Below are 12,255 nucleotides of genomic sequence, written 5' to 3'. Positions count from 1 at the left end.
CTGGTGTTAAGTGGTTACCGGAGCTCATAGACATCTACAACGTAAATGCGCCACCCACCCTGAGATATGAAGTTCTCCTTAGAACTGAGCTGAGGGTGGGGCAGCCATTGTAACTATACTGAGACCTTCCTCAGTAGAGTTACAACGGTTGCCCCACTCTTCAAATCGAAACTAATTATTGCTTCACGGCAGAAATAGGCAGGGTGGACATATCTACCACAAGCGGTCTCACAAGAGATCCTACAACCTACATACAAAAATGTCCTCCAAAACAATCACTATGTAGAGGATTTTTGCTTGCTTCAAAAATCTCCAGAAAATACACAAGTAGATCTTTTAGTACCTACGACAGCCATATATTAATAGAAAACGTTTTTAGTTTTTTTTTATTGCGTAAAATTCAGGAATGAAAATGGAATTAAATTTACTTACCGTCTTTGGCATTTGTAGAACATTTCCTTTCGAAAATTTCATGAGGTTAGAAATACCTATACTATACCTTATGTTGTTTTTATAGGTCGCATGGTATAAAAGTACCTAATTCCTTATAATTATTGCTATAATTTTTGCTGTCTTGTTCTTTGGCTTTTCTTGTTGCTGTCATTATCCTCGGAGAAAATATGGGAGTATTAAGTAGACTGTATTCTCTCTTTAACAGTGTCACGCAAATTAAAATGTCAAAACTACAACAGACACCACATATGGAGACTATAATAAAAAAGGCTGAAATTCTAAATTGCCCAGCGGCCAATTTGAACCAGAGCATCGTAGGAATTTTTCGTGCATTCAGAAGATTTTGCTGTAATTATTATTACCACCATAAACAACATAGCAATTCGTAATATAGATCCTATTCTACATTCACAAATGGTCTATGGTGTATGATAATTCAGCTTTTCTCGACAGCTGCCCTTCTGTTTCTGGCTAAGCGCCAATTCAGGTCTTATTGACTCCATCTTTGCGACGGTGGAAAGCCGGATTTTATATTCCTACGCCTCTATCTCTATCCTCCTACAGTCTTCTAATTTTTTTTTTGTTGCTAGACGCGTGGACGAGCTCACAACCCACCTGGTGTTAAGTGGTTACTGAAGCCCATAGACATCTACAACGTAAATGCGCCACACACCTTGAGATATAAATTCTAAGGTCTCAGTATAGTCACAACGGCTGCCCCACCCTTCAAACCGAAACGCATTACTGCTTCACGGCAGAAATAAGCGGGGTGGTGGTACCTACCCGTGCGGAATCACAAGAGGTCCTACCACCAGTAAAAAAAAAAAGTGGAACGCTTCACGATTTTGCGTGTCATCTTTGCGCAGGGGCTATGCTAATCTTCTCTGTATCGTTCCAATTTTAGTATATGTACTGCCGAAGCAAGTACAAGTGAGTTTTTTACGGCATTTAAGACCAAATTAGCAAATATATTATTGAGATTTAATATTTTAGCGGAGGATTACAAAAGGCTTAACGTTATTTGCATCTATGTCAATGACAGCATCAATAAATTTCTCACTAACCGAAAGCACCCGTACGTTTGTTTTGGTGCTATGGCTTTATTTGGATCAGAAATACGGATTGTCGTTAAATTGGATCTTTACAAAACCAAATTAGAGCTAAATCAAAATTCATTAATATACGCATTGTATAAAACGTTTTTAATTAAAAGACATTATGAAACAAAAGTTGTTAGTATAAATTATAAGTGGGACCTGGGTTTTCGTAAAGTGTGGTGCCGCTTCTAACTAGTGCTAAGGATGAACCAATTCACTAACTTTATACGCTATTGGCAAGCACAACTTCCAACTCAACTGGAGTTTGCTTAAAATGCGATTTACGTTTTACTCGATGCTTTTCATTTGGATTTCTCGTTTTTATTCTGTTGGTTAATTAACATATTTCAGCTAGTAAATAATACCTACTAGTAATATAATATATAATATAATAATACAGAATGGTTATTCTTCTCAGTCGTGTCACTTTTGACAGAGTGGTCGTGATCGTCATGTAGTGTTGGAAGGGGCAGACTTGATGCGTCTCACAATGTCGCGCCATCTCTCCCTGCTCGAGGCCATTCTACATATTCATTCAGAATGGTTATAACAGTGCTTAAATGATTTATTTCTCATATGGATGGTAAATATAAATTGTTAACTGTGAATTTATGTTCTGATAGTGGAATTTTTCAACTTTTCAAATTCGCATTGTTTATTGTTATTTGATTTTTCGGTTAACTTACCTTTTAAATGTTTTGTTATCATGTGAAAAACTAGCTGATTTTCTACAATTTGAAATAGAAAAATGTTTTCCATTTTAAAACCATAAATGCTCGTATTCCTTATAGTTAATTTTGTAGTTGATAATCATGATTGTAAATTACAATACTGTAATCCAATTAACATAGATTTTATCGAGAATAATTCTAAAACTTCATACTATATTTAACTATCTTATAGATCTTAGTAATTATTGATGATTTTATTGTTACGAACGTATAAATCGCTTGATTTTTTTCTACATTTTTAGCGTATCTGATCAATTATTCCACATTACCGTTTACAGATAAGAAAGTTAATTGAAATATAATGTTTTTTTATCAGACGATAAATCCATGAACAAAATACGCAACCGGAAATTTCAACACTATTCAGATTGATTTCATCGAGTAGATAGGAATACCCATCTAGTAAAATGTAAAATGGGCTCCCGTAACCAATGAACACCGGGTGGGCCGTGAGCTCTTTTAAGCATAAAAAAGAAAAAAATCTAAGTTAACCTAATATTCTATTCAACAATCCATTGACAAATCATAATATAGATTCACTTTTTATTTATTTTTATTGCTTAAATGGTTGGATGAGCTTACAGCGTCACCCACCTTGAGATATAAATTCTAAGGTTTCAAATATTGTTACAACGGCTGCCCCACTTCAAGCCGAAACGCATTACTGCTTCACGGCAGAAATAGGTGGGGTAGTGGTACCTACCCGTCCGGACTCACAAGAGGTCCTACCACCAGTAATAGTAGTTTATTTAGTCTTAGATTTCACTGAGGAAACAAAAACTTTATTACTGGAAACTTGTATGTGAAAATGTAATTTGTAATAGAATGCATTACGTCAGACTGCAGGATGCGGCCAAATCACGTATTGAACATTAGTCGAGACTCGCGCCAGCTCACTAATGGCCTGGAAGCGTACGTGCTCGATCATATATCCTCAACAACTTATTAATTCCTCCGATGTTGGCAGTTTATTCGATTTCAATTGAAATTCCCGGGATCGGATTAAAAATAAAGGATTTTTTCACTTATGCACTCGTGTAAAATAAAGTATATAATTTGATATTAGATTCTTCTAGAAAAACTACTAAGTCTTAGAATTAATAACGAATTTTTATGTCGGTTATATTAGTTTTGGCAACCCAACAAATTGGTATAAAACCTTTTTTATTGTTGTGGTTGTGGTTTTTGACATTACTTTTGAATTTTGAATTATGGAATGTCTTAGATTTGTCATTCTCTTTTTTTCGTGCTATTGTACTCGAATTATAAAATGTAAAAAAAAAAAAAAATTTAAACGTGCAATCCTCGCGAGTTTATTTATCAAGTTCCTTGCCCATCCTAATCCTACAGTCCACTACAATTAGTACTGGTGGTGGAATAAGTTTCGTTCCTTTCTTTCCGCTGTTCCAGTGGTCATTATTTTTTCTCGTTTGGCTGATCACTATCATTAATTGGTGGTGGTGGTGTTCATTGATTGTCTGAGCCCATAGTGAATGCCTCATAGTCTCTTTGTACTATAATACTGCTGTATCATTCAAATTGGATTAATGAAAAGTGGGGCCACGAAACTATAGTTAAATTATTTTACATAAAGATAATGTGACAGAAACAGGTGCCGTAGGTACATTTATGTATGTGTGTGAATGTATATGTGTTCAACCATAAGCTTGCAATAGTTCGATTGTCGGACTGACGTCACAACTCTTCTTAGTGGTCTAGGGTCAACAAAGTACAGATATAAAAAAAATGGTGAGGTTTAATTAAACTTCTATAATTTATCACGTATTTTACACATTAGTAGTACACTAATACAGATGGATTATAGGAAAACATTAGAAGTGAGAAATAATAGAAATCTACAAAATAAAATCGACACGTGCAAACGTCGATATAGATATCGATAAAATATTAGAATAAGAAGTGATGGAATGTAAAAATAGATAGATTTAGTAAATTTTGTGTTAGAATTAAAATAAAAATAAGTTAAATTTTCGCATGCCTAAACAGGCGAAATATATGAAACTATGTCCTATATCCATAATATCTTGTAAGCTATATTTCTGGCGAATAAAGATTTTCTTCTTCTTCTTCTTCTTCTTCTTCGTCATGTAATAATTACTAAAGGATTCATAAACATGTGTAATTTAATACTGCAGTTACGAGGCTCGACACATGTGAAGATATATTTTATACAAAATGACGTCGATTTGAGAAATATTAGAATCCTGAAGCCGTGTTTTGAAACGAAATCTGAAAACGAAAATCCAAAATTAATTTGAAACACTCTATTTGGTGTAAACCACAAAGTAAATACGAAATAGCACATCTCTTACTAATACCAAACACACACGTTCATGAAGCGACCCGGAGTTTCGTAGTCCGCTTATAAAGTGTGTGACGAAATAATATTTATTTAAATTACGACGCCTCGGAGTCCCAACCCTTATCTTGACTGAATATTTCATAGACTTACGTACACGGAGTTGTAAAGCGCGTTTTATTTCGATCACATCCGAGTTCGGAGACTCGTAAAGTTCATGCTATGTTTTGAATTATAAAAGGCTTTTGTTGCTGTTCTACGTTAAAGAGTCAAAGGTGTTTTTCGTTGTCAAAGTTAGACTCAGGAGTGACGTCACGCTATCTATATATTAATACGTGAAGCAAAAACTTTGTATCCTTTTTTACGAAAATTGCGCTGACGGAGGAGTATCAAATTTTCCACACTTATAGAGATTATAGAGAAGAAGTGCACAATGCTAATATTTTTTTAAAATAATGCATAATAGATACATTAAATCAATAAAGAAAACATTACACACACTACCATGTATTTAACACACACACGCATGCATACTATTTGCTTATTGTCAAATTTTTCTTTGCAGTCTGTCAGTTATAGTCTGTCAAATTGAGAATAGATTAAATATTGTTTTCTCTTTATTAATATTTGTCTAAAGTGTAGTTTTGACGAAATCTGTGATTAAAGAAGTATAATAGTCCTTGACAATAGAATCATAATAGTGTACAAACTTATAATTTCCATTAGTTATAGTCGAATTTCGACTACCAGGGGACCACTAGTTATTATTAAGCTTTCACATACAACGCATTCCGCATGCTTTCTAGAATGTTCTTATGTACGATGGATATACGTTACGCGGGATAAATAGGTTGTTATTTATTAATCTAACTACTTTTTTTTTTATAGATTTTTTGGTTGGACGATCTCACGGCCCACCTGGTGTTAAGTAGTTATCGGAGCCCATAGACATCTACAACGTAAATGCCGCACCCACTTCGAGACATTCGAGAGACTTCGAGTTTCAAATAAAACAAACAAAGAGAATGATTGCAGTCTGAATTCCAAACCTATAGCCATGGACCACTAACTGCTAGTCCCACTAGGACCAAAATTAATAAAACAGAAGTACCTAACATTTTTTTAAAGAATCTATTTCGAATTTCGAAACGAAGTTCCTTATTTGACGATGCGGAGGGGTACCCTAACAGGGAAAAAACGTCCGTAACGTAAGATTTTTATTAGTAATGCACACAGTGTACGACTTAACTTTGTAATAACGTACAAAAAATAACATATTTTTTTATCATTCATTGACCACGATCTCGGAGCGTTCGTCAAACAACCGTGAATGAAGTGTACCACAATAAGTTCGCACGTTACCGAATGACCGTGGGTTGTTGCGAAACCTCCAGTTTTATTTTCTTTATACCTCGAATAGAACTTAAAATTAATATTTTTATCATAAGGAACTTCGTTCCTGTCCGGTGTCCCACGACACCACACATCTTTTTTATTGTTTTTTTAATTGTTCAAACCTGCCTGTTTAAACCTGTTTTTAAAATTAGTGCGATTACTCTATTAAATAAATTCTCATACTCTCCAGATCTTGTTTTACTAATACCATCGACATCAATCATCAAATATTTAGCCTATTCACGCTAAAATATCAGGATTTCCCTGGGGCAAAACAAATTTTCAACAGCTCAAGCTGTGGTGCCAAACTATCCACTTGTAGTTCATTGATTGATTGCAACCACATGTATCATGACAGGCCCTCGCTATGTCGACTTGAGATTGGATTAAGCTTACAAAATCGATCAACCAAGTTGGCTTCTTGTGATGAAAACTAGGGTGCGAAAAAATTACGCTCCTATCTTAAGACAGCTATAGTATAGTTTAACAAAATTGAATAGTCAATTGAAACAAAATAACTTCGTTAGAAAATCAGTGTTTTATTTAGGTTATTATTTAATAATAATAATAAATATGTTGAATCTGTTAACGTATATAGATTAATTGTTTATTTCTTTTGACAAAAAAAATGGGTAAAAAAAAATAAACGACAAAGTTTTCAAATTAAAAGAAAAACGTAACAAGATTTTCTAAAAATAATGCGATTCTGTCTTAAATGTGTGTTCCTGGAATTTATTTATTCAGATTAATTACTCTATCGAAAAGCCCACATAATTACGTTTGAATAACTAGACTGAAACGTCCAAGAGACACGTCAATTACAACCGTAATTACGTCTCCAAATCGCAACTAACGAATGAATTGTGTTATTTGCGGGACAAGAGATATGATTAGGGAGCCGCATCCTGGGTCCCTTCGTGTGCCTTGCATACGAAATGCATTGAACCGCATCATCGAATATCAATATTGAGTGGGCTCAGGAATATCACTGGGGCAAGTGGCGTCAGATTTATACGGATTCACGATTCGACGCCGAGGGGTATTACGATTTGTTTTATGTAAATTGCTATTGTACAGTTGTGATATATCTACATGACAATAAATATAAAAAACGAGTAACAAAACAGAATGGACAAATTGATAGCCACTAGGTAACGGATGAGTGAAATCTATAACTCATAACATAACATTTTATACCCGCGTGAAATCGTTAATGGACAGGCACTCCATATGCTAATTTCAGATACCCACCTGAATCGATACCCAAATTATTAGCTTAATCTCTAAGGGGGTAGTTCGTGCATAGAATGCAATCAGCTCATTCACGTGAGGCAATAACGTTATTAGCTAAATAATTAATCGAATAGACGACATCTAAAAAAATCCTACCATGATGTTAAAGACGACCACTTGTATCCATGTTTTTAGAAACAGCCTTGAATCTCAGTGTATTTTTTGGTAAAGTAAATATTAATGAACATACTTAGTTATGTCATTATTGGACATTTATTTATGTATATCTATATATTAATACGTGAAGCAAAAACTTTGTATACCTTTTTACGAAATTTGCGCGGACGGAGGAGTATGAAATTTTCCACACTTATAGAGAATATAGATTTGCTGGAAGAAAACTCATGAATGAGTTAAGCTCGCCTTTGTACATAGTATTTAGACATTCTTTAAACCTGTTTTTATTGTATTTTCTTTTGTGTACAATAAGTATAAATTAAAAAAAAATATATAGAGAAGAAGTGCACAATGCTAATATTTTTTTTAAATATTGCATAAAAGATACATTAAATCAATAAAGAAAACATTACACACACTACATACCATGTATTTGACGCACACACGCATGCATACTATTTATTGTCAATCTTTTGTTCTTCACGTCTGTTGTCAAAATGAGATTAAATATTGTTTGTCTTTGTTAATATTTTATATAGTGTAGTCTTGGCGAAATTTGTGATTATATAAGTATAAAATACAATCGTAATAGTGTACAAACTTACAATTTCAATTAATTATAGTCGAATTTCGACTACTGCGGGACCTCTAGCTCTAATAGTTCTGGAATGTTCTCGATTCTCGATCGAAAGTTCGTCACATTAATTTTGAATCAATCAACACGCGACATCTTTTTGACATAAATGAAACGTGAATCATTCAAATGCATTCTACCATGATGTTAAAGCTAAAACATTATTTATACATATTTATTTTATTGCTTAGATGGATGGATGAGCTCACAACCCATCTGGTGTTAAGTGGTTACTGGAGCCCATAGACATCTAAAAACGTAAATGCGCCACCCACCTTGAGATAAATTCTAAGGTCTTAGTATAGTTACAACGGCTGCCCCACCCTTCAAACCGAAAGCAACCGAAACCGAAGCATTACTGCTTCACGCCCGAAATAGGCAGGGTGGTGGTACCTACCCGTGCGGTCTCCTATCAACTTAAACGTCCATCATTTGTTATTGAAGTCAAGTGAATTTCGTGTGTGAATTTAAATTTCAAAGGATGGTGACGGCATTTATGTTGATATTCTATGGGTTCAGGTTACCATTCAACACCGGATTGCCCATAAGCTCGATCATCCATAATAAACAAAAAACAAAACCCTATTAAAGATAAAAAAAGATGAAAAACTCGTGGATTACGTGTTATGAAAAATTACCCACACGCGCCCTCGTGACAAGGAAATTATAGGAACAAAAGTAAACCAAAAAACTTTATCATTCATGAATTGAATTTGTCGTGTTAATGTAAGTATCCTTAATTAATCAAATAGCTCGCGAATTGTCTAAAGCCAAGCGTACAAAATTCTCGGTTATTATTCTGTTAAATTGTACCGTTATAATTAGCTTTTGTGGGAACTTTAAAAACTGCCTCGGGCTAAAACAGGTTCTCGGGATTCTACCATCATTAATTTTATCAAAGTCATAAAGTCTGTGTCATGATATTTCATAAAATACGACAGCAACCTAACTGAAGTTGATATTTAGAAGTAGTATTTACTACAATCAGTAATTAAAGTTAGAACCGCAGACATTAATAGCATAGAATATTAACACTCACGCCTTGTTTCACTTTAATTTCAAAACGTTTGTGCTGTTAGAACTTAGTCGGGGGTAATTTACTGCATAAATTACTGCATTTATCTTGGTATTTCAAAAAGTGTCGCTATTAATTTTATTTGAATTTGGAATGACTTACAGTTACAAGGTAAAGTATTATAGATGTAGTGAGAAATTATTTTCCTTCGGGAAAACTCGGATCTTAACGGAATACGATGACACCCGAACTGTCAATGAATGATCGTATTAAATGAGTGATATTTTCATATCCATGAAGTCGTCGTGGCCTAACGGCTAAGACGACCGTTGCATTCGTGTTGAGCGCGATGCACCGGTGTTCGAATCTCAGGCGGGTATAAATTTTTCTAATGAAATACGTACTAAACAAATGTTCACGATTGACTTCCACGGTGAAGGAATAACATCGTGTAATAAAAATGAAACCCGCAAAATTATAATTTGCGTAATTACTGGTGGTAGGACCTCTTGTGAGTCCGCGCGGGTGGGTACCACCACTCTGCCTATTTCTGCCGTGAAGCAGTAATGCGTTTCGATTTGAAGGGTGGGGCAGCCGTTGTAACTAAAAACTTGAGAACTTAGAACTTATATCTCACGGTGGGTGGCGCATTTACGTTGTGGATGTCTATGGGCTCCAGTAACCACATAACATCAAGTGGGCAGTACGCTCGTCCACCCATCTAAGCAATAAAAAAAATCCATACTATGTTAGTATGCATCAGCTGGTATTAGCTATATACTACAATTATGCCGTTTTACACACGCGCTTTTCGCTAATGGGACATTGCTCACAACCGAAATGCAAAGAACTTCGCTTAGCAATATCTCGGACATTTATAACACGTCATTTCAGATCCTTTCGATCCATCTTCGGTGCTTTTAGTCATTCCAAGCTCTGGTCAGTATTCTAGTCGAAGGCGATGAAAGGTTTGACGTGCAACTTAACTTAGAGACAACCAATCTAGTTAGATTCTCGTCAAATCTTCTCAGTATATTGCGATTTCGATCCGATTATAGGTTCAGCGAAGCACTGCTCTTGTTGGTGATGGTGTTAGGAGTCTTTGAGGCTGAGCCCCGTGCTGTCACCTACACATTCGTTGAAGCCAGATCAGCCCCATGAGGCTACTGGCAGTAGGTAAGTATTTCTACAAATACTTTTAACGCTCAGCAGGAAATACTATAAATGAATTACGTGATAAATCTTAGAGATCCTACAAACTACATACCTACTTAGTAAATATGATTTTATTTAAAACGAATTGTAAGTATAATTTAAGCGATTTCGTGGAATCGACTTTGCTCTTGGTTTTACAGACTGTATTTTTTCCCTGTGAATTCAAGGTTTAGATAAAATATACATCAAATCTGTCTTGAACTCTGCACACATTCACAGATCATCGGCATTTTAGTACACGTACACTTCCACCGTAGGTATTGCGAAAGTTTTAGGAGTACATTCATATTTTCTTGGAAATTTTTTGCAAGTCTCGTAACTTTCGTGATTTTATATAACATCCTTCAGGAGTCAGGCGCGAAGCATAAATTACTTAAACTTTCCGAGGCAAGCATATTTATGCACAAAGTTGATAAAAATGTATAACTGTTTAATCATTTAGCCGGTTTATTATCTAATTTAAAGAAAAGTAGGATAAGTTTCTTAATTTGAGTATTTGGCGTTGTACCATAAAACTAAGAAAGGTGGAAAGGTGATGCAGGAGTGCTTTCAACAGATGGTTTTGTTGCTTATATGTCGGAATGACCGACAAATTTAACACACTCGGCTCCATTCACTGTGGACTCAATGCAGAAATTCATGAAAGTAATGTTCTTGTTATTTAGTGTATTACAAACGATCACAGTACATGACAGGGCTCCTTTTTTTTTAAATTTTTTCAGACTTGGGGCCGAACCTCCTACGGAGTATCAGCACCTTTTTTTTCGGAACCCATTCTAGTAACCTCGGGGGGTTATTCTAGATTCACCGAACTAGAAGGTGAGCTCACGGGGCTTAAGCCGGGAGTGTTTCTAAGACTGGCCCTAGCAAGGGCAGTGCTTCGCAGAATCTACCACCGGATCGGAAACGCGACCCACTGAGAAGATCCGGCGAGAAACTCAGTAGGCTTATTAGTTATGGTATGGTATGTATATGGGTTAATTTACTCGTCGAGCCCTTCGTCGCAAGCGACGGGTTCGGCGAGGACGGTGACCGAGCAGCGCCTAAGGGGCACGCGGGGTATGTGGAACTTAACGGTACATTCAACTAAATCACAAAAAGACAGAACAGTCTGCTTACCACGTTTTTTTTATTCTACCAGACCTAAATTCTGTATACGTTTACAATGTTAGACTCGCCTAAGAATTTTATTCTTGACCCGGATTCGACAAATATATAGTGATAATCACGGAGAAACATGGCCTGAATTCATAACTTATGAACGTAATGACTGAAATATCACAAACAAAACAGTTCAAAATAAGTAGAGTAAGCGTACTCGAATTCCACAAAGGAACAACGTCGCGTTATAGAAAACAAACTCAGAATTTTTTTTAATTCGCGTACTTTCCAGGCAGCAGCTTGGCTATGCGCCTGGCATTGCTGAAGTCCATGGGCGACGGTAACTACTCACCATCAGGTGGGCCGTATGCTACACGGGCAATAAAAATAAAACTTACTACCGGCAGTCCGACAGCAGGGGTAAGTGATCATAATCATAAAAATTGTGAATCTTACTAGTCAGACCCATACCATTAATATTTAAGACTAATATTTAAGATTATTATACCCTTTTGATTCTTGTTCTAAAAATCGCTATTACGTATGCATACCACGCTTCTGGTGTCAAACGAACCAAATACGAAATTCCATTGGTGTTCGACAATACTTACCTACTAAAATTAAGTTTGGCTAAAATATTCACCCCTCATACCCACGTGAATTACGAATAACTTTACAAACAAAACATTGAGAGTAAAATTTTGACGTGATCATATCTGAGAATGAAACTCTCCGGTCATCGTTCTCGTCGAACCCGTCGCTTGTGATGAAGGGTTCGGCGAGTAAATTAACCCATAGACATAGCCCACTGAGTTTCTCGCGGAATCTTCTCAGTGGGTCGCGTTTCCGATCCGGTGGTAGATTCTGCGGAGCACTGCTCTTGC

General features: G+C 35.8%; 1 non-coding gene across 1 annotated transcript; it reads right to left on the bottom strand.

Annotated features, from left to right (window-relative positions):
* Nucleotides 1-1,274: 1,274 nt before the first annotated feature.
* On the bottom strand, nucleotides 1,275-1,381 carry LOC119629935 (U6 spliceosomal RNA). The gene has a single exon (XR_005245784.1). It is a non-coding gene; the product is annotated as a U6 spliceosomal RNA (small nuclear RNA).
* Between the last annotated feature and the right edge of the window lie 10,874 nt (nucleotides 1,382-12,255).

Source organism: Bombyx mori, chromosome 18 (genome assembly GCF_030269925.1).
Source record: "Bombyx mori chromosome 18, ASM3026992v2".
Classification (NCBI taxonomy): Eukaryota; Metazoa; Arthropoda; class Insecta; order Lepidoptera; family Bombycidae; genus Bombyx; species Bombyx mori.
This window is presented reverse-complemented; position numbering and strand designations above follow the sequence as displayed.